Source organism: Pristiophorus japonicus, chromosome 5, assembly GCF_044704955.1.
Source record: "Pristiophorus japonicus isolate sPriJap1 chromosome 5, sPriJap1.hap1, whole genome shotgun sequence".
In the NCBI taxonomy this organism is placed as follows: Eukaryota; Metazoa; Chordata; class Chondrichthyes; family Pristiophoridae; genus Pristiophorus; species Pristiophorus japonicus.
Genome location: NC_091981.1, coordinates 245968717 through 245991440, shown reverse-complemented (window position 1 = coordinate 245991440; position 22724 = coordinate 245968717).

The window sequence follows — 22724 nt, the reverse complement described above, 5'->3', positions numbered from 1 at the left end:
CACCGGTCTATAATTCCCTGTTTTCTCTCTCCCTCCTTTTTTAAAAAGTGGGGTTACATTGGCTATCCTCCACTCCATAGGAACTGATCCAGAGTCAATGGAAAGTTGGAAAATGACTGTCAATGCATCCACTATTTCCAAGGCCACCTCCTTAAGTACTCTGGGATGCAGTCCATCAGGTCCTGGGGATTTATCGGCCTTCAATCCCATCAATTTCCCCAACACAATTTCCCGACTAATAAGGATTTCCCTCAGTTCCTCCTCCTTACTAGACCCTCCGACCCCTTTTATATCCGGAAGGTTGTTTGTGTCCTCCTTAGTGAATACCGAACCAAAGTACTTGTTCAATTGGTCCGCCATTTCTTTGTTCCCCGTTATGACTTCCCCTGATTCTGACTGCAGGGGACCTACATTTGTCTTTACTAATCTTTTTCTCTTTACATATCTATAAAAACTTTTGCAATCCGTCTTAATGTTCCCTGCAAGCTTTTTCTCGTACTCCATTTTCCCTGCCCTATTCAAACCCTTTGTCCTCCTCTGCTGAGTTCTAAATCTCTCCCAGTCCCCGGGTTTGCTGCTATTTCTGGCCAATTTGTATGCCACTTCCTTGGCTTTAATACTATCCCTGATTTCCCTTGATAGCCACGGTTGAGCCCCCTTCCCTTTTTTATTTTTACGCCAGACAGGAATGTACAATTGTTGTAGTTCATCCATGCGGTCTCTAAATGTCTGCCATTGCCCATCCACAGTCAACCCCTTCAGTATCATTCGCCAATCTATCCTAGCCAATTCACGCCTCATACCTTCAAAGTTACCCTTCTTTAAGTTCTGGACCATGGTCTCTGAATTAACGGTTTCATTCTCCATCCTAATGCAGAATTCCACCATATTATGGTCACTCTTCCCCAAGGGGCCTCGCACAACGAGATTGCTAATTAATCCTCTCTCATTACACAACACCCAGTCTAAGATGGCCTCCCCCCTAGTTGGTTCCTCGACATATTGGTCTAGAAAACCATCCCTTATGCACTCCAGGAAATCCTCCTCCACCGTATTGCTTCCAGTTTGGTTAACCCAATCTATGTGCATATTAAAGTCACCCATTATAACTGCTGCACCTTTATTGCACGCACCCCTAATTTCATGTTTGATGCCCTCCCTAACATCACTACTACTGTTTGGAGGTCTGTACACAACTCCCACTAACGTTTTTTGTCCTTTGGTATTCTGCAGCTCTACCCATATAGATTCCACATCATCCAAGCTAATGTCCTTCCGAACTATTGCCTTAATTTCCTCCTTAACCAGCAATGCTACCCCACCTCCTTTTCCTTTTATTCTATCTTTCCTGAATGTTGAATACCCCTGGAGGTTGAGTTCCCAGCCCTGATCATCCTGGAGCCACGTCTCCGTAATCCCAATCACATCATATTTATTAACATCTATTTGCACAGTTAATTCATCCACCTTATTGCGGATACTCCTTGCATTAAGACACAAAGCCTTCAGGCTTGTTTTTTTAACACCCTTTGTCCTTTTAGAATTTTGCTGTACAATGGCCCTTTTTGTTCTTTGCCTTGGGTTTCTCTGCCCTCCACTTTTCCTCATCTCCTTTCTGTCTTTTGCTTTTGCCTCCTTTTTGTTTCCCTCTGGCTCCCTGCATTGGTTCCCATCCCCCTGCCATATTAGTTTAACTCCTCCCCAACAGCACTAGCAAACACTCCCCCTAGGACATTGGTTCCAGTCCTGCCCAGGTGCAGACCATCCGGTTTGTACTGGTCCCACCTCCCCCAGAACTGGTTCCAATGCCCCAGGAATTTGAATCCCTCCCTGCTGCACCACTGCTCAAGCCACGTATTCATCTGCGCTATCCTGCGATTCCTACTCTGACTAGCACATGGCACTGGTAGCAATCCCGAGATTACTACTTTTGAGGTCCTACTTTTTAATTTAGCTCCTAGTTCCTTAAATTCCTTTCGTAGGACTTCATCCCTTTTTTTAACCTATGTCGTTGGTACCAATGTGCACCACGACAACTGGCTGATCTCCCTCCCTTTTTAGAATGTCCTGCACCCGGTCCGAGACATCCTTGACCCTTGCACCAGGGAGGTAACCTAGAGCAGCTTCAGAATGGAAAGGTGCTGGATTGGCTACCTCATGCACCATTATGGATACTGACTTCTGCTTTACTCCGCTTGACGAGACAAATATAAACAGGTTTATTATAACCCCTGAGCTTAAGGAGGAACGATCGGAGGGACAATGATGGACATTACCTGAGGAGGTTATGCGAAGGGCATCGGGCCACAAGGAAAACCAATACTTGAACGGAAAGAGGAACAAACTTTACCGAATTGGACACCATTCGACAACATAGAGGATACCCCAGGCGGGGCAGAAATTCGGCAGAATAGCGAAGCCCCCAAATGGAGGAAAGATAGAAGAAACGGAGGATACCCCAGGTGGGGCATAATTTGAACACCGAGAAAATGTTGGCTAAAAAGGACTTATACATGAACTATGCTGGACTAAATGTATTGGTTGTAATGCAAGGGAACTCATCTTGCTAGTATTATCCAGTAAAAAGGTGTAACCGATGTAAGAGGCAGGCCCTAGCCCGTACTATAGTTAAAACATTGAATAAAGGGAAATCGAACAGTCCAGCAGAAAGGACTTACTTAGTATAACCTTGATGGGAAAGCCAACAGGTAGATCCTGCAGCTCGGAAAGTAGCGTTACCCAAGCGAAAGGACAACCCTGGAAGCTCACCCATGAGTATTAATTGGGAAATAGCCTATCTTGGGCATGTAGCCAAGGGCCATTAGGGGGGAATTGTAAGGGATAAATTGTAAGAGTTGCAAATAGGTGGTCAGAATTATGCTGAAGGTAGTGAACTTATCAGTATTAGGAGGGTCTGTATAATTGCCTATGTATATAACACTTGCATATATAGGTATAGCACAAATGTACAATGCATTAAACTGACTCCGTAACCTCTGTAATACTTAAACAACAAAATCAGCAGTTGTTGATCAGAAGTCTCTGAGGAAGAGATAAGGAAGCCAGTTTAGGGGTCTATTATATTGTGGCAAAGTGCAAGTCATGGAACAACACCATAGAAGATGGGCAATTGCATATACCACTCAGAGACAGTTTGATGAGTCAATAAATCAATGTAACTTTGCTGATAGAATTAGACCTATCGAGGATTTTATAGGAGGGTGCTCCTCTCCAAAACCTGTATATATTGTACTTGAAACCTCTTGTATTTTGGAGGTTTGAGGCTGAACCTTCCTGTGCATTGCTTGTAATAAAACCGGTAAACTGAGGCTTAATTTGTTTACTTCCATGGTTGTTATACAATGGGGAGCTGGGCGAGGTGTCGATTAACTTTATCAGTTAGTTCACCTTGAGGGAGAGAAGCCTCCGTTTTACCCCAACAGATGAATGCACTGGTTGTGTGGGACGAAGCGATACAAAGCAGGAATGGTCCCAAGGGTTGATCTACGCTGAGTTAGTTGATCTCAATCGGGCCAGTGATAGTGGCTAATACAGTTGGCTTCAGTTTTCCTGGACTAATGAGAGAAACAATTAGCAAGGGATTCTGTTCCTTTCCTTTGCCAACATTCTTCCCTCCCCTGCTGCTAAAGGGACTAACAATATTCTGGGATACAGTTAACGAAAAAGAAAGACTTGCATTTATATACCACCTCTCATAACCTCAGGACATCCTAAAGCGCTTTACAGCCAATGAAGTACTTTTGAAGTGTAGTCACTGTTGTAATGTAGGAAATGCAGCAGCCAATTTGCACACAGCTAGGTCCCACATACAGCAATGTGATTATAACCAGATCATCTGTTTTAGTGATTTTGATTGGGGGATAAATATTGGCCGTGACACTTGGGATAACTCCCCTGCTAATCTTCAAAAATCTTTTACGTCCACCTGAGAGGGCAGACAGGGCCTGGATGTAATGTCTCATCTGACAGGCACTACACAGGCACTGGGCTGCATATTATCATTCATCATATGGGAGTCCAGACTCTAAGGCTGGAATTTTTCCGATGCTCAGAGGGCAGGTTTGGAGGCGGGTTCACTGTCAAAATATAAAAGATTGACAGCGGGGCGGGATCCCGCTGTGAACCCGCCTCTGAGTCAGTTTCTCAAGTACCGGGTCTCCCTTAGACCCAACACTAAGCAACAGGTGAGCCAATTAAAAGAGTTAAGGTTGTTAAAAGGCACTTAATCAGCATTTTACCATCTACTTACCATTTTTCCAGCTTTTTGATGAGTTTCACGGCACTCGGAGATCACGTCAGGTATGTAGGTCGGGTTTTCCATGACTCTCCATTCCTCTGAATTGGTGACAGCTGCAAAAGTGTTATAAAAACTACCATATCACAACTGTTCACTTTCCAATGTTAGAAGCTGGAGCCTTCAGGATTTGCAATACACTTTCCAGCTTTAGGAAGGTTGGAAATGTTTGGAGTGAACTCTCTATCCACTGTCACCTCGTTGGAACAACCTCTTTCACTATTGACAGATCACTTCTGTCATCTCAACTGCAGCTGCCATTTATTCCAGCAGCATCAGTGTCCTTGAAAAAATCTCACCTTGGTCCTCAGAATCCCACCATGATCTTCCCCAACAACAACAGCACCACGCACACCAGCATCACCAACAACAACACCAACCTGCTCCACAATCACCTGATGCTGCACAGGACAGAGGACATCGGCACTCATCGATGGCCTCACCATGACCAGATTTACTTCACTTCATGCTGTACACCCTCGCTGCCACATGATGTGCCAGGTTGGCACCACCCTACACCAGTACCATAAAGCATCCATACAATGCCCACGCCATTCCTTTCACACTCATCGCCATTGCAGGAACACCGATATGTCTCACATAGAAACATAGAAACATAGAAAATAGGTGCAGGAGTAGGTCATTTGGCCCTTCTAGCCTGCACCGCCATTCAATGAGTTCATGGCTGAACATGCAACTTCAGTACCCCATTCCTGCTTTCTCACCATACCCCTTGATCCCCCTAGTAGTAAGGACTTCATCTAACTCCTTTTTGAATATATTTAGTGAATTGGCCTAAACAACTTTCTGTGGTAGAGAATTCCACAGGTTCACCACTCTCTGGGTGAAGAAATTCCTCCGCATCTCGGTCCTAAATGGCTTACCCCTTATCCTTAGACTGTGTCCCCTGGTTCTGGACTTCCCCAACATTGGGAACATTTTTCCTGCATCTAACCTGTCTAACCCCGTCAGAATTTTAAACTTTTCTATGAGGTCCCCTCTCATTCTTCTGAACTCCAGTGAATACAAGCACAGTTGATCCAGTCTTTCTTGATAGGTCAGTCCCGCCATCCCGGGAATCAGTCTGGTGAACCTTCGCTGCACTCCCTCAATAGCAAGAATGTCTTTCCTCAGATTAGGAGACCAAAACTGTACACAATACTCCAGGTGTGGCCTCACCAAGGCCCTGTACAACTGTAGCAACACCTCCCTGCCCCTGTACTCAAATCCCCTCGCTATGAAGGCCAACATGCCATTTGCTTTCTTAACCGCCTGCTGTACCTGCATGCCAACCTTCAATGACATTCACTACAACTCACTAAGCTACTTCCAAAGGTGCTCACAAATCTGTCCAAGAAGGCAGAGTGTTGTAAATAAAGATTTCAATGTTTGACAACACATTAACAGAAATTTTACATGAACATTGGTTAAAAGTCCCAAGTGCCTACACTTGTGTGTTGTTAGTTGGCTGTAGTAATACCCACCCTCCTGTATGGCTCAGAGACATGGACCGCGTACAGTAGACACCTCAAGTCGCTGGAGAAATACCACCAATGATGTCTCCGCAAGATCCTACAAATCCCCTGGGAGGACAGACGCACCAACATTAGCATCCTTGTGCAGGCCAACATCCCCAGCATTGAAGCACTGACCATACTTGATCAGCTCTGCTGGGCAGGCCACTTTGTCCGCATGCCAGACACGAGGCTCCCAAAGCAAGCGCTCTACTCGGAACTCATCCACGGCAAATGAGCCGAAGGTGGGCAACGGAAATGTTACAAGGACACCCTCAAAGCCTCCCTGATAAAGTGCAACATCCCCACTGACACCTGGGAGTCCCTGGCCAAAGACCGCCCTAAGTGGAGGAAGTGCATCTGGGAGGGTGCTGAGCACCTCGAGTCTCATCGCCGAGAGCACGCAGAAATCAAGCGCAGGCAGCGGAAAGAGCGTACAGCAAATCTGTCCCACCCACCCTTTCTCTCAACAACTATCTGTCCCACCTGTAACAGGGACTGTGGTTCTCGTATTGGATTGTTCAGCTACCTAAGGACTCATTTTAAGAATGGAAGCAAGTCTTCCTCGATTCCAAGGGACTGCCTATGATGATGATGATTGTGTCATGGTCAGTGTGATCCGCTTCCTTTGAATTAACCGGGGACCTCACTGGACATTTTAACAAGCTTAATCAGGGGAAAGTTGTGGGGGAAGCCGGCATGGACACAGCAGCAGGTTTCGAATCCACCCCCGACGTTGCCCGACCCGGTCGCCGAAATCACGGCCTAAGGTTTCGAATTTTACGCGGAAGGTGGGGGCGTCACGGCTACGTGGGAGCCCAGTCGAGGCGATGAACCCGGCAAGGCCAGGGACGTGGAGGCCCTTCCAAACATAACATCAGCACCTCATTTGAATAAATATTTCCAGAGTTCCGTCCGACACAGGGCCAGATTGACTAGCTGGCTGGCGGCGGGAGTCGGAAACTGGCGGCGGGTGACCACAGCCGTAGGCCCGTAGGATTGGTACCACGTTCCATTCCTGCTTCTCCAGGCCCACAAGGACTTCAAAGACTCTCACTGCGTGGACTTTAAAATGGCGTTGTGGCACTGATGACTTCATCAGGCCATGACTTTTGAATCTTAAGTAGGCCCCCATCTGCTTTTGCAGGAGTCTCATCCAGAGCCTGAATCACCGCGGTAAATATTATGGTGGCAGCTTGGAGGCGGGACCTCAATTTTTAGGATTTAAACCCCTTGTCCAATCCATGCCTGCTTAAAATAGAGGCCCAAATGTCAGCAGGCCATTCAATTGTGGCACTTCGCAACAAGGCCCATCATGTCCTCACTCGATGTCCACACATATGCACTTCATGCAGAGGTCACTGTATAGCGGTCAGTAGTGAGAGCCCTGGCCAATTTTTTTCCTCCTAGGTTTGGATACTGAGGCCAATTGCAACACCCTTGCCTCTGCCCCAGCTGAGATCTGTTAACTCAGTACAGACCAGGGATTTAATGTGATATACATCAAGGAATCTTCCTCATCAGCTCCTGCTCCAGCTCCTGCTGTCCAGTAACCTTACTGGAAAGTGCACTCATGTAGATGTCAGTTAAGATCAGGATTCCCAATCCCACCCCTCACTGCAGTTGAATATTTGCTGACCCTCACTGTCTAGATGCTAAACACACACATTAAGAGTGGCCACTTGGGGCAATGTATTGGAAGGTGCCAGTATTCATGGAACCATACCCAGCATGAGTTAGCACCATCAGGTGACAAGGGGAGATACAGTACTGTCTAGAAATGAAATGCCCTTTCTTTCTGCCTTTTCAATAGGTTTACAATTAAAATCTAATGTTCAAATGCTACAATTGTTTATTCCTAACAATCTCTTTTTTGAAAGATTGTTAATCTTGAATATTTGGCAACTCATTTACTGTTATCATACTTCTCTTCTCAGTCAGCCTGAAGACACTGGTCATTTGAAACTAATCTTAAATTGACAAGTAGATGACTGGTAAACAGAGATAGTGCTGCAGGCGAAAGCAGTCGTCTCTGGGTGGGAGCAGCACTTACAGATATAAGAAGTGGGAAAAATACGTTGACAATTGTTCAATTCTACTCTCCCTCATGCAGCTTTGAAATTGTACTCACCATCTGTTCTCTACTTTCTTGTACTGTTGGCACACCACATTCAATGATCTGGGAACCTATTAAAAATGGAAAGTATGGGGGTGAAATAAAATCACCCACATCTCATTCAGAAAAGAATGGGTTGCAAACAGTGTGCAATGAATTATGGAGAAAGGCTCATCCAGTATTTTTACAAGTGGAGGCACTGCTGATTGCAGAGTTATTTTCTATACAAGGTATAACTTATTGGATGAAACTGTATTGCCATTAAAGATGCAAGTTGTTGTTATTGTTATGATGGCATACGCTTGCACATTGTGCAGGTACTTATGTACAACAACAAACACAACTTGCATTTATATAGCGCCATTAACGTAGTAAAATGTCCCAATGTGCTTCTCAGGAGCGTTATCAAAAAAATTTGACACTGAGCCACATAAGGAGATATTGGCTTTTGGCTTTTGGCCAAAAGCTTGGTCAAAAAGGTAGGTTTTAAGGGGCATCACCACCGCAGGTCGGGGCTATAAATAGAGCTGGAGCGCCGGGCCCTGGAACATTGTGGGCGAAGGTGCGGTGAATGAGGGTAACGGGCCCAGAAGAGCCGAGGGCCCAGGGGCAGCATAGGCCAGCCCTCACTGCGATATGTGTGCGTACGAGGTCCGTGCAGCAGAGCAGGTCTCCAGTTGTCCTGGTTCAACCCTTGCCACTGGATAAAGGCCTAGTTCTGTCAAGCCCGTGTGGTGGCCGATGTGCAACAGTCACCACACGTTAAAAAAAATCCACGCACAGGCATCTTCCGCTCCCTTAACATCGGCTCCTTCATTGAAACATCTGTGAACTCTTGTGGAAGCGAGTCAGCCTTGTTCGAGGGGCCGCCTATGAAAGGAGAAGAGAGAGGTAGAGAGGCAGAGAGGATTAGGGAGGGAATTCCAGAAATTAGAGCCTAGACAGCTGAAGGCACGGCCGCCAATGGTGGAGCGATGGAAATTGAGGATGTCAAAGAGGCCAGAATTGGAGGAGTGCAGAGTATGTAAACCATTTAATCATATTGCACACCAAATTGCAATTTTATTTGGAACGTTTGAGGCATCAAGTGACGATTATTCTTGTTGTTTACTCCTCTGAGGATTGGCCCAAAATATTTATTCTCAGTTTAAACCGTAATCACCTCTATGAAAAACAAAAGTTGAGAGTGCCAGATGTTTCATTTGCAGAAAAACACCCATTCTTGAGATTTTCCAGTGTTGAATAAAGACAACCTTATATTGTTTCAAGTAGCAGTGGTTCTGTGATCGACTTGGGTGCTATTGCTCTTATATTGTACATGGATTACATAGAATTACATTGAAAATACAGCACAGCAACAGGCCATTTGGCCCAACTAGTGTTTATACTCCACACGAGTCTCTTCCCATTCCACCCACCTCTTCTCTTTTCTCTTACGTACTCGTCTAGTTTCGTTTTGAAAGTATCAAAGCTATTCGCCTCCAGCACTTCCTGTGGTTGTGAGTTCCACATTTTAACCACTCTCTGAGTAAAGAAATATCTCCTTATTTCCCAATTGGATTTATTAGTAACTCTCTTGTATTTATGGCCCCTCGTTTTAGATTTTCTCACAAGTGGAAATATTCTCTCCACATCTACCCAGTCCAACCCATTCATAATTTTAAAGAACTTTATTAGGTTACCTCTAAGTCTTCTCTTTTCTAAAGTAAAAAGCCCCAACCTGTTCAATTTTTTCTGACAGCTGTAATTTGTCAGTTCTGGTACCATTCTTACAAATCTTTTCAGCACTTTCTCCAGTCCTTTCTATGTCCTTTCTATAGTATGGAGTCCCGAACTGTGCGTAGTACCCTGACCAGGGTCCTATGGAAATTTAACATAACTTCACTACTTTTGAATTCTATACCATTAGAAATAAATCCCAGTGCTTTTTTAAAGCATTACCCAAAGCATTTTTGATTGCTTTACTGATCAGGTGAGAATTTTTTTTGACAGCAGGTCAGGACCTCGCTGTCAGCCTGCCACCACGCGCCCTTCCCAGACGTCGGATCTTTTAGCACTAAACAGACCCGACATGCAGTGGTGGGGGAGGCAATTCAGATCGTTATGACCTTGTTAGCAGCCCATTAAGAAGTATTTTGAGCTCAGCTTTACATTTTATGAGGTCGCCCACAGGGTCCACACAGCTCGGGGATCACGTCAGGTAAGCAAGTCGTGAGTTGTATGGCCATGGAATCATCTCATTATTTGGCAGCTGGAAATGTGCTATAAAAGCTCCCATCTCACAGCTGTTCATTTTCCAAGCTCAGAAACAGTTGCTTATTGTATTTGGAAGAAAGATTGCGAGTGTTTAGAATAATCTCATTATCCAGTATCACCTCATTGGAACAACCTCTCTCACCATGGACAGATCGCTTCTGTCATCTCATGTTCACCTGCTATCTATTACATTAGCATCGTTGCCCTTGAAACTATCTCACTTTGGTCCTCAGAATCCCCCTCGATCAGCTTGAACACCAGCAGCACCAGGCACACCAGCAGCACCAACAACAACATCAACCTTTTCCGCAATAAACTGATGCTGCACAGTACAGAGAACATCAACACTCGACCACATTACTGCCCGGGGCACCAAGGATGGCCACACCATGGCCAGATTTACTTCATTTGAAGCTATACACCCTGCCTGTCACATGATGCGCCAGGTTGGCACCACCCCACACCAGCACCATAAAGCATCCCTACAATGCCCAAGCCATTACTTTCACACTCATCACCATTGCAGGGATACCGCTATGTCTCACCATTCACTGCAACTCACTAACTCACTTCCAAAGGTGCACACAAATCTGTCCAAAAATGCAAAGTGTTGAAAATAAAGGTTTCAATGTTTGACAGCACATAAACAGAAACTTTACATGAACATTGCATAAAACTCCCAAGTGCCTACCCTTGTGTGTTGTTTTTTGGTATGATTGCACTAGGATGAGGGTGAGTGTGAGGGGTGGCTAGTGAGAATGGGATGTGATAATGGAGATAGAGAGGGATGGATGGAGATGCAAGGTAAGTTGGTGCGAGTAAGGATGTGCAGGACGACTGTAGGGAAGGCAGAGTGATGGGGATCTGATGAGTGGCACAGCAGGATGAAGGTGAATGTGGATTTGCAGTAAAGTTTCGCGATCTACTGAGATCATTGAAAGGGTTTGCGCCACTGCAGCCTGGTCCTCCTGTTAATATCCCTGCTTGTGTCCTCCTGTGCAGTGTGCAACCAGGCTGCGTTGGTCACCTGGGGAGGTCTGTGCCATCCATTGGAAGGGAAGATAATCTCCCTGCGTGCTGTGACTCCCTCCATAAGCATTAGGAGGGAGGCATGGGAAAACCTGGGTGCAGCCGTGCACCTTTGTGCAGTGCTTGTCGGTGTTTGCAGCTCCTCAATGCTGTAGAACATTGATAGCACAACTGTCAAAATCAATTTGCGCATGGTCCCTTTAGGAAAACCGGTTGATGACGCATCATCAAATGATGTCATCAGACCCACTTCCTTGAATTGGCCAGCAAACGCCCTGGGCGGGCTTAACAAGCCCAATCAGGGTAAAATCATTTTGGACAGAGGGCTGGAGCCAGCAGCAAGACCGGGACCCACCACTGATGTCGCCCGCCACAGACCCGCCAAGGTAGGAAAACTCGCAACCTTATGTTCTAAGGTGTAAGTGATATTTCTGCTTTTCCTGCCAAAGTGCATCACCTCACATTTATCCATGTTATAGTTCATTGTACATCCCTGTCTGGAGTAAAAATAAAATGGGGAAGGTGGCTCAACCGTGGCTAACAAGGGAAATTAAGGATAGTGTTAAATCCAAGGAAGAGGCATAAAATTGGCCAGAAAAAGCAGGAAACCTGAGGACTACGGGCAATTTAGAATTCAGCAGAGGAGGGCTAAGGGTTTAATTACGAGGGTGAAAACAGAGTATGAGAGGAAGCTTGTCGGGAACATAAAAACTGACTGCAAAAGTTTCTATAGATATGTGACGACAAACGTAGGTCCTTTGCAGTCGGATTCAGGTGAATTTATAACGGGGAACAAAGAAATGGCAGACCAAATGAACAAATACTTTTGTTCCGTCTTCACGAAGGAAGACACAAATAACCTTCCGGATGTACGAGGGGACCGAGTGTCTAGTGAGAAGGAGGAACTGAAGGATATCCTTATTAGGCGGGAAATTGTGTTAGGGAAATTGATGGGATTGAAGGCCGATAAGTCCCCAGGGCCTGATAGTCTGCATCCCAGAGTACTTAAGGAAGTGACCCTAGAAATAGTGGATGCATTGGTGATCATTTTCCAACAGTCTATTGACTCTGGATCAATTCCCATAGACTGGAGGGTAGCTAATGTAACACCACTTTTTAAAAAAGGAGGGAGAGAGAAAGCGGGTAATTATAGACCGGTTAGCCTGACATCAGTAGTGGGGAAAATGTTGGAATTAATCATTAAGGATGAAATAGCAGCGCATTTGGAAAGCAGTGACAGGATCGGTCCAAGTCGGCATGGATTTATGAAAGGGAAATCATGCTTGACAAATCTTCTGGAATTTTTTGAGGATGTAACTAGCAGAGTGGACAAGGGAGAACCAGTGGATGAGGTGTATTTGGACTTTCAAAAAGCTATTGACAAGGTCCCACACAAGAGATTGGTGTGCAAAATCAAAGTACATGGTATTGGGGGTAATGTACTAACGTGGATAGAGAACTGGTTGGCAGACAGGAAGTAGAGAGTCGGGATAAACGAGTCCTTTTCAGAATGGCGGGCAGTGACGAGTGAAGTGCTGCAGGGCTCAGTGCTGGGACCCCAGCTCTTTACAATATACATTAATGATTTAGATGAAGGAACTGAGTGTAATATCTCCAAGTTTGCAGATGACACTAAACTGGGCTGGCGGTGTGAGCCATGAGGAGGACGCTAAGAGCCTGCAGGGTGACTTGGACAGGTTAGGTGAGTGGGTAAATGCATGGCAGAATGCAGTATAATGTGGATAAATGTGAGGTTATCCACTTTGGGGGCGAAAACACAAAGGCAGAATATTATTTGAATGGCGGCAGATTAGGAAAAGGGGAGGTGCAACGAGACCTGGGTGTCATGGTTCATCAGTCATTGAAAGTTGGCATGCAGGTACAGCAGGCAGTGAAGAAGACAAATGGTATGTTGGCCTTCATAGCTAGGGGATTTGCGTATAGGAGCAGGGAGGTCTTACTGCAGTTGGACAGGGCCTTGGTGAGACCTCACCTGGAATATTGTGTTCAGTTTTGGTCTCCGAATCTGAGGAAGGACATTCTTGCTATTGAGGGAGTGCAGCAAAGGTTCACTAGACTAATTCTAGGGATGGCTGGACTGATATATGAGGAGAGACTGGATCAACTGGGCCTTTATACACTGGAGTTTAGAAGGATGAGAGGGGATAGAAATATAGAAACATAGAAAATAGGTGCAGGAGTAGGCCATTCGGCCCTTCTAGCCTGCACCGCTATTCAATGAGTTCATGGCTGAACATGCAACTTCAGTACCCCATTCCTGCTTCCTCTCCATACCCCTTGATCCCCCGAGTAGTAAGGACTTCATCTAACTCCTTTTTGAATATATTTAGTGAATTGGCCTCAACAACATTCTGTGGTAGAGAATTCCACAGGTTCACCACTCTCTGGGTGAAGAAATTCCTCCTCATCTCGGTCTTAAATGGCTTACCCCTTATCCTTAGACTGTGTCCCCTGGTTCTGGACTTCCCCAACATTGGGAACACTCTTCCTGCATCTAACCTGTCTAACCTCGTCAGAATTTTAAACGTTTCTATGAGGTCCCCTCTCATTCTTCTGAACTCCAGTGAATACAAGCACAGTTGATCCAGTCTTTCTTGATAGGTCAGTCCCGCCATCCCGGGAATCAGTCTGGTGAACCTTCACTGCACTTCCTCAATAGCAAGAATGTCCTTCCTCTGGTTAGGAAGTGGCATACAAATTGGCCAGAAATAGCAGCGAACCTGGGGACTGGGAGAAATTTAGAACTCAGCAGAGGAGGACAAAGGGTTTGATTAGGGCAGGGAAAATGGAGTACGAGAAGAAGCTTGCAGGGAACATTAAGGCGGATTGCAAAAATTTCTATAGGTATGTAAAGAGAAAAAGGTTAGTAAAGACAAACGTAGGTCCCCTGCAGTCAGAATCAGGGGAAGTCATAACGGGGAACAAAGAAATGGCAGACCAATTGAACAAGTACTTTGGTTCGGTGTTCACTAAGGAGGATACAAACAACCTTCCGGATATAAAAGAGGTCAGAGGGTCTAGTAAGGAGGGGGAACTGAGGGAAATCTTTATTAGTCGGGAAATTATGTTGGGGAAATTGATGGGATTGAAGGCCGATAAATCCCCAGGGCCTGATGGACTGCATCCCAGAGTACTTAAGGAGGTGGCCTTGGAAATAGCGGAAGCATTGACAGTCATTTTCCAACATTCCATTGACTCTGGATCAGTTCCTATGGAGTGGAGGGTAGCCAATGTAACCCCACTTTTTAAAAAAGGAGGGATAGAGAAAACAGGGAATTATAGACCGGTCAGCCTGACCTCAGTAGTGGGTAAAATGATGGAATCAATTATTAAGGATGTCATTGCAGTGCATCTGGAAAATGGTGACATGATAGGTCCAAGTCAGCATGGATTTGTGAAAAGGAAATCATGCTTGACAAATCTTCTGGAATTTTTTGAGGATGTTTCCAGTAAAGTGGACAAAGGAGAACCAGTTGATGTGGTATATTTGGACTTTCAGAAGGCTTTCGACAAGGTCCCACACAGGAGATTAATGTGCAAAGTTAAAGCACATGGGATTGGGGGTAGTGTGCTGACGTGGATTGAGAACTGGTTGTCAGACAGGAAGCAAAGAGTAGGAGTAAACGGGTACTTTTCAGAATGGCAGGCAGTGACTAGTGGGGTGCCGCAAGGTTCTGTGCTGGGGCCCCAGCTGTTTACATTGTACATTAATGATTTAGACGAGGGGATTAAATGCAGTATCTCCAAATTTGCGGATGACACTAAGTTGGGTGGCAGTGTGAGCTGCGAGGAGGATGCTATTAGGCTGCAGAGTGACTTGGATAGGTTAGGTGAGTGGGCAAATGCATGGCAGATGAAGTATAATGTGGATAAATGTGAGGTTATCCACTTTGGTGGTAAAAACAGAGAGACAGACTATTATCTGAATGGTGACAGATTAGGAAAAGGGAAGGTGCAACGAGACCTGGGTGTCATGGTACATCAGTCATTGAAGGTTAGCATGCAGGTACAGCAGGCGGTTAAGAAAGCAAATGGCATGTTGGCCTTCATAGCGAGGGGATTTGAGTACAGGGGCAGGGAGGTGTTGCTACAGTTGTACAGGGCCTTGGTGAGGCCACACCTGGAGTATTGTGTACAGTTTTGGTCTCCTAACTTGAGGAAGGACATTCTTGCTATTGAGGGAGTGCAGCGAAGATTCACCAGACTGATTCCCGGGATGGCGGAACTGGCCTATCAAGAAAGACTGGATCAACTGGGCTTGTATTCACTGGAGTTCAGAAGAATGAGAGGGGACCTCATGGAAACGTTTAAAATTCTGACGGGTTTAGACAGGTTAGATGCAGGAAGAATGTTCCCAATGTTGGGGAAGTCCAGAACCAGGGGTCACAGTCTGAGGATAAGGGGTAAGCCATTTAGGACCGAGATGAGGAGAAACTTCTTCACCCAGAGAGTGGTGAACCTGTGGAATTCTCTACCACAGAAAGTAGTTGAGGCCAATTCACTAAATATATTCAAAAGGGAGTTAGATGAAGTCCTTACTACTCGGGGGATCAAGGGTTATGGCGAGAAAGCAGGAAGGGGGTACTGAAGTTTCATGTTCAGCCATGAACTCATTGAATGGCGGTGCAGGCTAGAAGGGCTGAATGGCCTGCTCCTGAACCTATTTTCTATGTTTCTATGTTTCTAAAACTGTACACAATACTCCAGGTGTGGCCTCACCAAGGCCCTGTAAAACTGTAGCAACACCTCCCTGCCCCTGTACTCAAATCCCCTCGCTATGAAGGCCAACATGCCATTTGCTTTCTTAACCGCCTGCTGTACCTGCATGCCAACCTTCAATGACTGATGTACCATGACACCCAGGTCGCACTGCACCTCCCCTTTTCCTAATCTGTCACCATTCAGATAATAGTCTGTCTCTCTGTTTTTACCACCAAAGTGGATAACCTCACATTTATCCACATTATACTTCATCTGCCATGCATTTGCCCACTCACCTAACCTATCCAAGTCACTCTGCAGCCTCATAGCATCCTCCTCGCAGCTCACACTGCCACCCAACTTAGTGCCATCCGCAAATTTGGAGATACTACATTTAATCCCCTCGTCTAAATCATTAATGTACAGTGTAAACAGCTGGGGCCCCAGCACAGAACCTTGCGGTACCCCACTAGTCACTGCCTGCCATTCTGAAAAGTACCCATTTACTCCTACTCTTTGCTTCCTGTCTGACAACCAGTTCTCAATCCATGTCAGCACACTACCCCCAATCCCATGTGCTTTAACTTTGCACATTAGTCTCTTGTGTGGGACCTTGTCGAAAGCCTTCTGAAAGTCCAAATATATCACATCAACTGGTTCTCCCTTGTCCACTCTACTGGAAACATCCTCAAAAAATTCCAGAAGATTTGTCAAGCATGATTTCCCTTTCACAAATCCATGCTGACTTGGACCTATCATGTCACCTCTTTCCAAATGCACTGCTATGACATCCTTAATAATTGATTTCATCATTTTACCCACGACCGATGTCAGGCTCACCGGTCTATAATTCCCTGTTTTCTCTCTCCCTCCTTTTTTAAAAAGTGGGGTTACATTGGCTACCCTCCACTCCATAGGAACTAATCCAGAGTCAATGGAATGTTGGAAAATGACTGTCAATGCATCCACTATTTCCAAGGCCACCTCCTTAAGTACTCTGGGATGCAGTCCATCAGGCCCTGGGGATTTATCGGCCTTCAATCCCATCAATTTCCCCAACACAATTTCCCGATTAATAAGGATTTCCCTCAGTTCCTCCTCCTTACTAGACCCTCCGACCCCTTTTATATCCGGAAGGTTGTTTGTGTCCTCCTTAGTGAATACCGAACCAAAGTACTTGTTCAATTGGTCCGCCATTTCTTTGTTCCCCGTTATGACTTCCACTGATTCTGACTGCAGGGGACCTACGTTTGTCTTTACTAACCTTTTTCTCTTTACATATCTATAGAAACTTTTGCAATCCATCTTAATGTTCCCTGCAAGCTTCTTCTCGTACTCCATTTTCCCTGCCCTAATCAAACCCTTTGTCCTCCTCTGCTGAGTTCTAAATTTCTCCCAGTCCCCGGGTTCGCTGCTATTTCTGGCCAATTTGTATGCCACTTCCTTGGCTTTAATACTATCCCTGATTTCCCTTGATAGCCACGGTTGAGCCACCTTCCCTTTTTTATTTTTACGCCAGACAGGAATGTACAATTGTTGTAGTTCATTCATGCGGTCTCTAAATGTCTGCCATTGCCCATCCACAGTCAACCCCTTCAGTATCATTCGCCAATCTATCCTAGCCAATTCACGCCTCATACCTTCAAAGTTACCCTTCTTTAAGTTCTGGACCATGGTCTCTGAATTAACTGTTTCATTCTCCATCCTAATGCAGAATTCCACCATATTATGGTCACTCTTCCCCATAGAAACGTATGAGATTCTGATGGGATTGGACAGGTTAGATGCAGGGAGAATGCAGGGAGAATGTTCCCAATGTTGGGAAAGTCCAGAACCAGGAGACAGAGTCTTCGGATAAGGGATAGGCCATTTAGGACTGAGATGAGGAGAAACTTCTTCACTCAGAGAGTTGTTAACCTGTGGAATTCCCTGCCACAGAGAGTTGTTGATGCCAGTTCATTGGATATATTCAGGAGAGAGTTAGATATGGCCCTCAAGGCTAAAGGGGTATGGAGAGAAAGCAGGAAAGGGGTACTGAGGGAATGATTAGCCATGATCTTATTGAATGGTGGTGTAGGCTCAAAGGGCTGAATGGCCTACTCCTGCACCTATTTTCTATGTTTCTATGTTTCTATGTTTGCCACTTAACTGCTCAGTCTACAATTTTTCTCATGTCTTCGTGTATTTTGTTGTATTCTTCCTCAGTGTGAGCTATACTCCCCAGTTTGATATCCCCTGTAAATTTTGATATTGAGTTAATGATTTCTGTGGTCAAATGATTAAAGTAAATTATAAATAACAGTGGTCGCAGCTTTGATACTTGTGGAACAATGATTTTTACCTTCCTCCAATCTGAATAACTACCCTTTACCCTGACTCTCTACATTCTATTTTTTTAATCGATTTGCTGTTCATTCGGCTATTTGTCCCGACTCCACATGCCCCAACCATTGTCATGAGCCTACCATGTGGTACCTTATCGAAGGCCTTTTGAAAATCCAAGTATATAACATCTACAGCCTTACCCTTGTCTACTCTTTCAAAGAATTGTATCAGCTTAGTTTAGCATAACTTTCAGAATCCATGCTGACTATTTTATATTATATTTTCTGGGCTTGAAATTGGCTATTGCTTCAGTTGCGGCAGTAACCTCTCTGGGGCTGGATATTCTGTGCCTGGCGCAGATGTCCCGCCCCAGAAGTGAAATTGGAGTTACCGTCTCTTACAGGAAGTTGCGTGCTCCACTTCCTGTTGGGATGGTATCCAAGGCATTAGTTACTTGGGCGGTATCGGCAGCGCTACGCGGCTTTTCCACATAGTGCTGATGCGTTTCAATGCCCCTGGCCTTCTGTTAAAGGGAAGGGCTGTTGCGCACTCTGCACGGCCTCTGATAGCCGCACTGGGCCACCAGGGCGGTGTGGTGCCGGGCTGCATGATGGTGGCCCAGACCACGCCATGCAGCAGCAAAACGGGCCGACTAGTGAATTGGCCAAAATGACAAAATGGCAGTGCGCACCTCCCCTTTAATTTCCGCCCCGGGAGTGGAGGTAGGCCCAGTTCGCGACCCGTGAGGCTAGCGCTGACATTGCTCGTGGCAGCCTCGTGGGGTGCTGGCCAATTACCACCATGGGGTGGGAAGGGGTCGCCGCGGGGCGCTAAGGGACCCCCAGGCAAAAACAGATTTGCGGCCCATTACTGCCCCCGGGAGGCGCAAAACAGCGGAATTTTGCATCCTCTCTCTAAATGCTTTTCTATCACTTTTAATATAGATTCCAGTATATTTTCTATCAATGATGTTAATCTGACATCTATAGTTCCCAGGTTTTGTTCTTTCTCCCTTTGTGTATATTGGAACAGCATTAGCTGTCCACCTGTCCTCTGGCACGACCTCCTCTTCTATGGAACTTCTGTGTATATAAATTAGTGCCTCTGCTATCTCCTCCCTAGTTTCCTTCCGGATGCGTGAGTGCGTACCATCTGGACCTGGGGTTTGAGCTACTTTCGGTTTTGCTAGTTATTTTCTCCTTTTCTATCCCAATTGATATTTTCTTTACATTTATCCTCTAGTGCCTATTTTGTTAACTTCTCTAGTAAAAAAGAGGCGAAGTAGTTATTCAATACAACTGCCAATACTCTGTCATTACCTGTGAATTTACCTTTAGTGGCCCTATCCCTACTTTAATTTTCCTTTTCTTATTTATATGTCCATAGAACACTTTATTATTTCTTTTTATGTTCCTTGATAATTTGATTTTATCATTTCTCTTTGCCTTGTTGACTTTTTTAGCTTTTCTCCCACGCTCTTTGTATTTCCCGTTGTCCTCTTCTTTAGTATTGAAGTATATGTCTTTATCTGTCTTTTTCTTTAGATTAAATTTTTACTTTAGTTCTTTATTCATCCAGATTGCCCTATAATTAGATTGCTAGTTTTTGGCTTTTCATCGAATACATTTCTTTGGAACTCTATTGATAACCCTTTAAAAGGTTTCTCACTGTTTTTTTGTTTCCTTGTTTTTCAAGGTTTTCTCCCACTTGACCTTCTTTAGTCCCACCCTCATTTCCTCATAATTTTCTCTTTTCCAATCTATTATGTTAGTCTTTGTCCTACTTAGGTCACTCTCAACCCTAATCTTGAACCTTGCTATGTTGTGATCACTACTACTAAAATGCTCTCCTACTCTTACTTCTCCTAGAATTGGTGAGGCCTCACCTGGAATATTGTGTTCAGTTTTGGTCTCCTAATCTGAGGAAGGACATTCTTGCTGTTGAGGGAGTGCAGCAAAGGTTCACCAGACTGATTCCCGGGATATCAAGAAAGACTGGATCGACTGGGCTTGTATTCACTGGAGTTTAGAAGGATGAGAGGGGATCTCATAGAAACATATAAAATTCTGACGGACTAGGCAGGTTAGATGCAGGAAGAATGTTCCCGATGTTGGGGAAGTCCAGAACCAGGGGACATAGTCTAAGGATAAGGGGTAAGCCATTGAGGACTGAGATGAGGAGAAACTTCTTCATTCAGAGAGTTGTTAACCTGTGGAATTCCCTACCGCAGAGAGTTGTTGAGGCCAGTTCAATGGATATATTCAAGAGGGAGTTAGATGCAGCCCTTACGGCTAAAGGGATCAAGGGGTATGGAGAGAAAGTGGGTAGGTAGTACTGAGGTGAATGATCAGCTATGATATTATTGAATGGTGGTGCAGGCTCGAAGGGCCAAATGGCCGACTCCTGTACCTATTTTCTAAGTTTCTATGTTTCTATCTGTTCTGGTTCATTACTCATTATAGCAATGATTCTTTTCTTGTTGGACTTCTTACATACTGAGTGATAAAGGAGTCGTGTATACACTGTAAAAACTCTATTCCCGTTTCTGTTTTTGCTGCTTATTTTGCCAGTTTATTTGGGGGTAGTTCAAATCTCCCATGATTATTATTCTATGCCTGCTCCTCACCTCATAGTTCTGCCTATATAGTTCTTCCTCCATTTCCTTTCCACTATTTGGTGGTCAGTAGGGTGATGGATCTTATCTTTCGGATGAGACGTTAAAAGGAGGATGTCTGCTCTCTCAGGTGTATGTAATAGATCCCATGGCACTATTTCGAAGAAGAGCAGGGGAGTTATCCCCGATGTCCTGGCCAATGTTTATCCCTCAATCAACATAACAAAAACAGATTATCTGGTCATTATCACATTGCTAGAACATAAGGACATAAGAAATAGGAACAGGAGAAAGCCATACGGCCACTCGAGCCTGCTCCGCCATTCAATAAGATTATGGCTGATCCGATCATGGACTCAGGTCCACTTCCCTGCTCGCTCCCCATAACCCCTTATCCCCTTATTGGTTAAGAAACTGTCTATCTCTGCCTTAAATTTATTCAATGTCCCAGCTTCCACAGCTCTCTGAGGCAGCGAATTCCAGAGATTTACAACCCTCTGAGAGAAGAAATTCCTCCTCATCTCTGTTTTAAATGGGCGGCCCCTTTTTCTAAGATTATACCCCCTAGTTCTAGTCTCCCCTATCAGTGGAAACATCCTCTCTGCATCCACCTTGTCAAGCCCCCTCATAATCTTATACGTTTCGATAAGATCACCTCTCATTCTTCTGAATTCCAATGAGTAGAGGCCCAAACTACTCAACCTTTCCTCATAAGTCAACCCCCTCATCCCCGGAATCAACTTAGTGCACCTTCTCTGAACTACCTCCAAAGCAAGTCTCATCGCCGAGAGCATGCAGAAATCAAGCGCTAGCAGCGGAAAGAGCATGCGGCAAAACAGTCCCACCCACCCCTTCTCTCAATGACTATCTGTCCCAGCTATCTGTGGTTCTCATATTGGACTGTTCAGCCACCTAAAAACTCATTTTTAGAGTGGAAGCAAGTCTTCCTCGATTCCGAGGGACTGCCTATGGTGATCCTTTCGTAAATATGGAAACCAAAACTGCACGCAGTATTCCAGGTGTGGCCTCATCAATACCCTGTATAACTGTTGCAAGACTTCCCTGCTTTTATACTCCATCCCCTTCGCAATAAAGGCCAAGATACCATTGGCCTTCCTGATCACTTGCTTTACCTGCATGCTAACATTTTGTGTTTCATGAACAAGTACCCCCAGGTCCTGCTGTACTGCAGCACTTTGCAATTTTTCTCCATTTAAATAATAACTTGCTCTTTGATTTTTTTTTCTGCCGAAGTGCATGACCTCACACTTTCCAACATTATACTCCATCTGCCAAATTTTTGTCCACTCACTTAGTCTTTCTATGTCCTTTTGCAGATTTTGTGTGTCCTCCTCACACATTGCTTTTCCTCCCATCTTTGTATCGTCAGCAAACTTGGCTACGTTACACTCGATCCTTTCTTCCAAGTCGTTAATATAGATTGTAAATAGTTGGGGTTCCAGCACTTATCCCTGCGGCACCCCACTGGTTACTGGTTGCCAACCAGAGAATTTATCTCGACTCTCTGTTTTCTGTTAGTTAGCCAATCCTCTATCCATGCTAATATATTACCCCCAACCGCATGAACTTTTATCTTGTGCAGTAATCTTTTATGTGGCATCTTGTCAAATGCCTTCTGGAAGTCCAAATACACCACATCCACTGGTTCCTCTTTATCCACCCTGTTCGTTACATCCTCAAAGAACTCCAGCAAATTTGTCAAACATGACTTCCCCTTCATAAATCCTTGCTGACTCTGCCTGACTGAATTATGCTTTTCCAAATGTCCTGCTACTGCTTCTTTAATAATGGACTCCAACATTTTCCCAACCA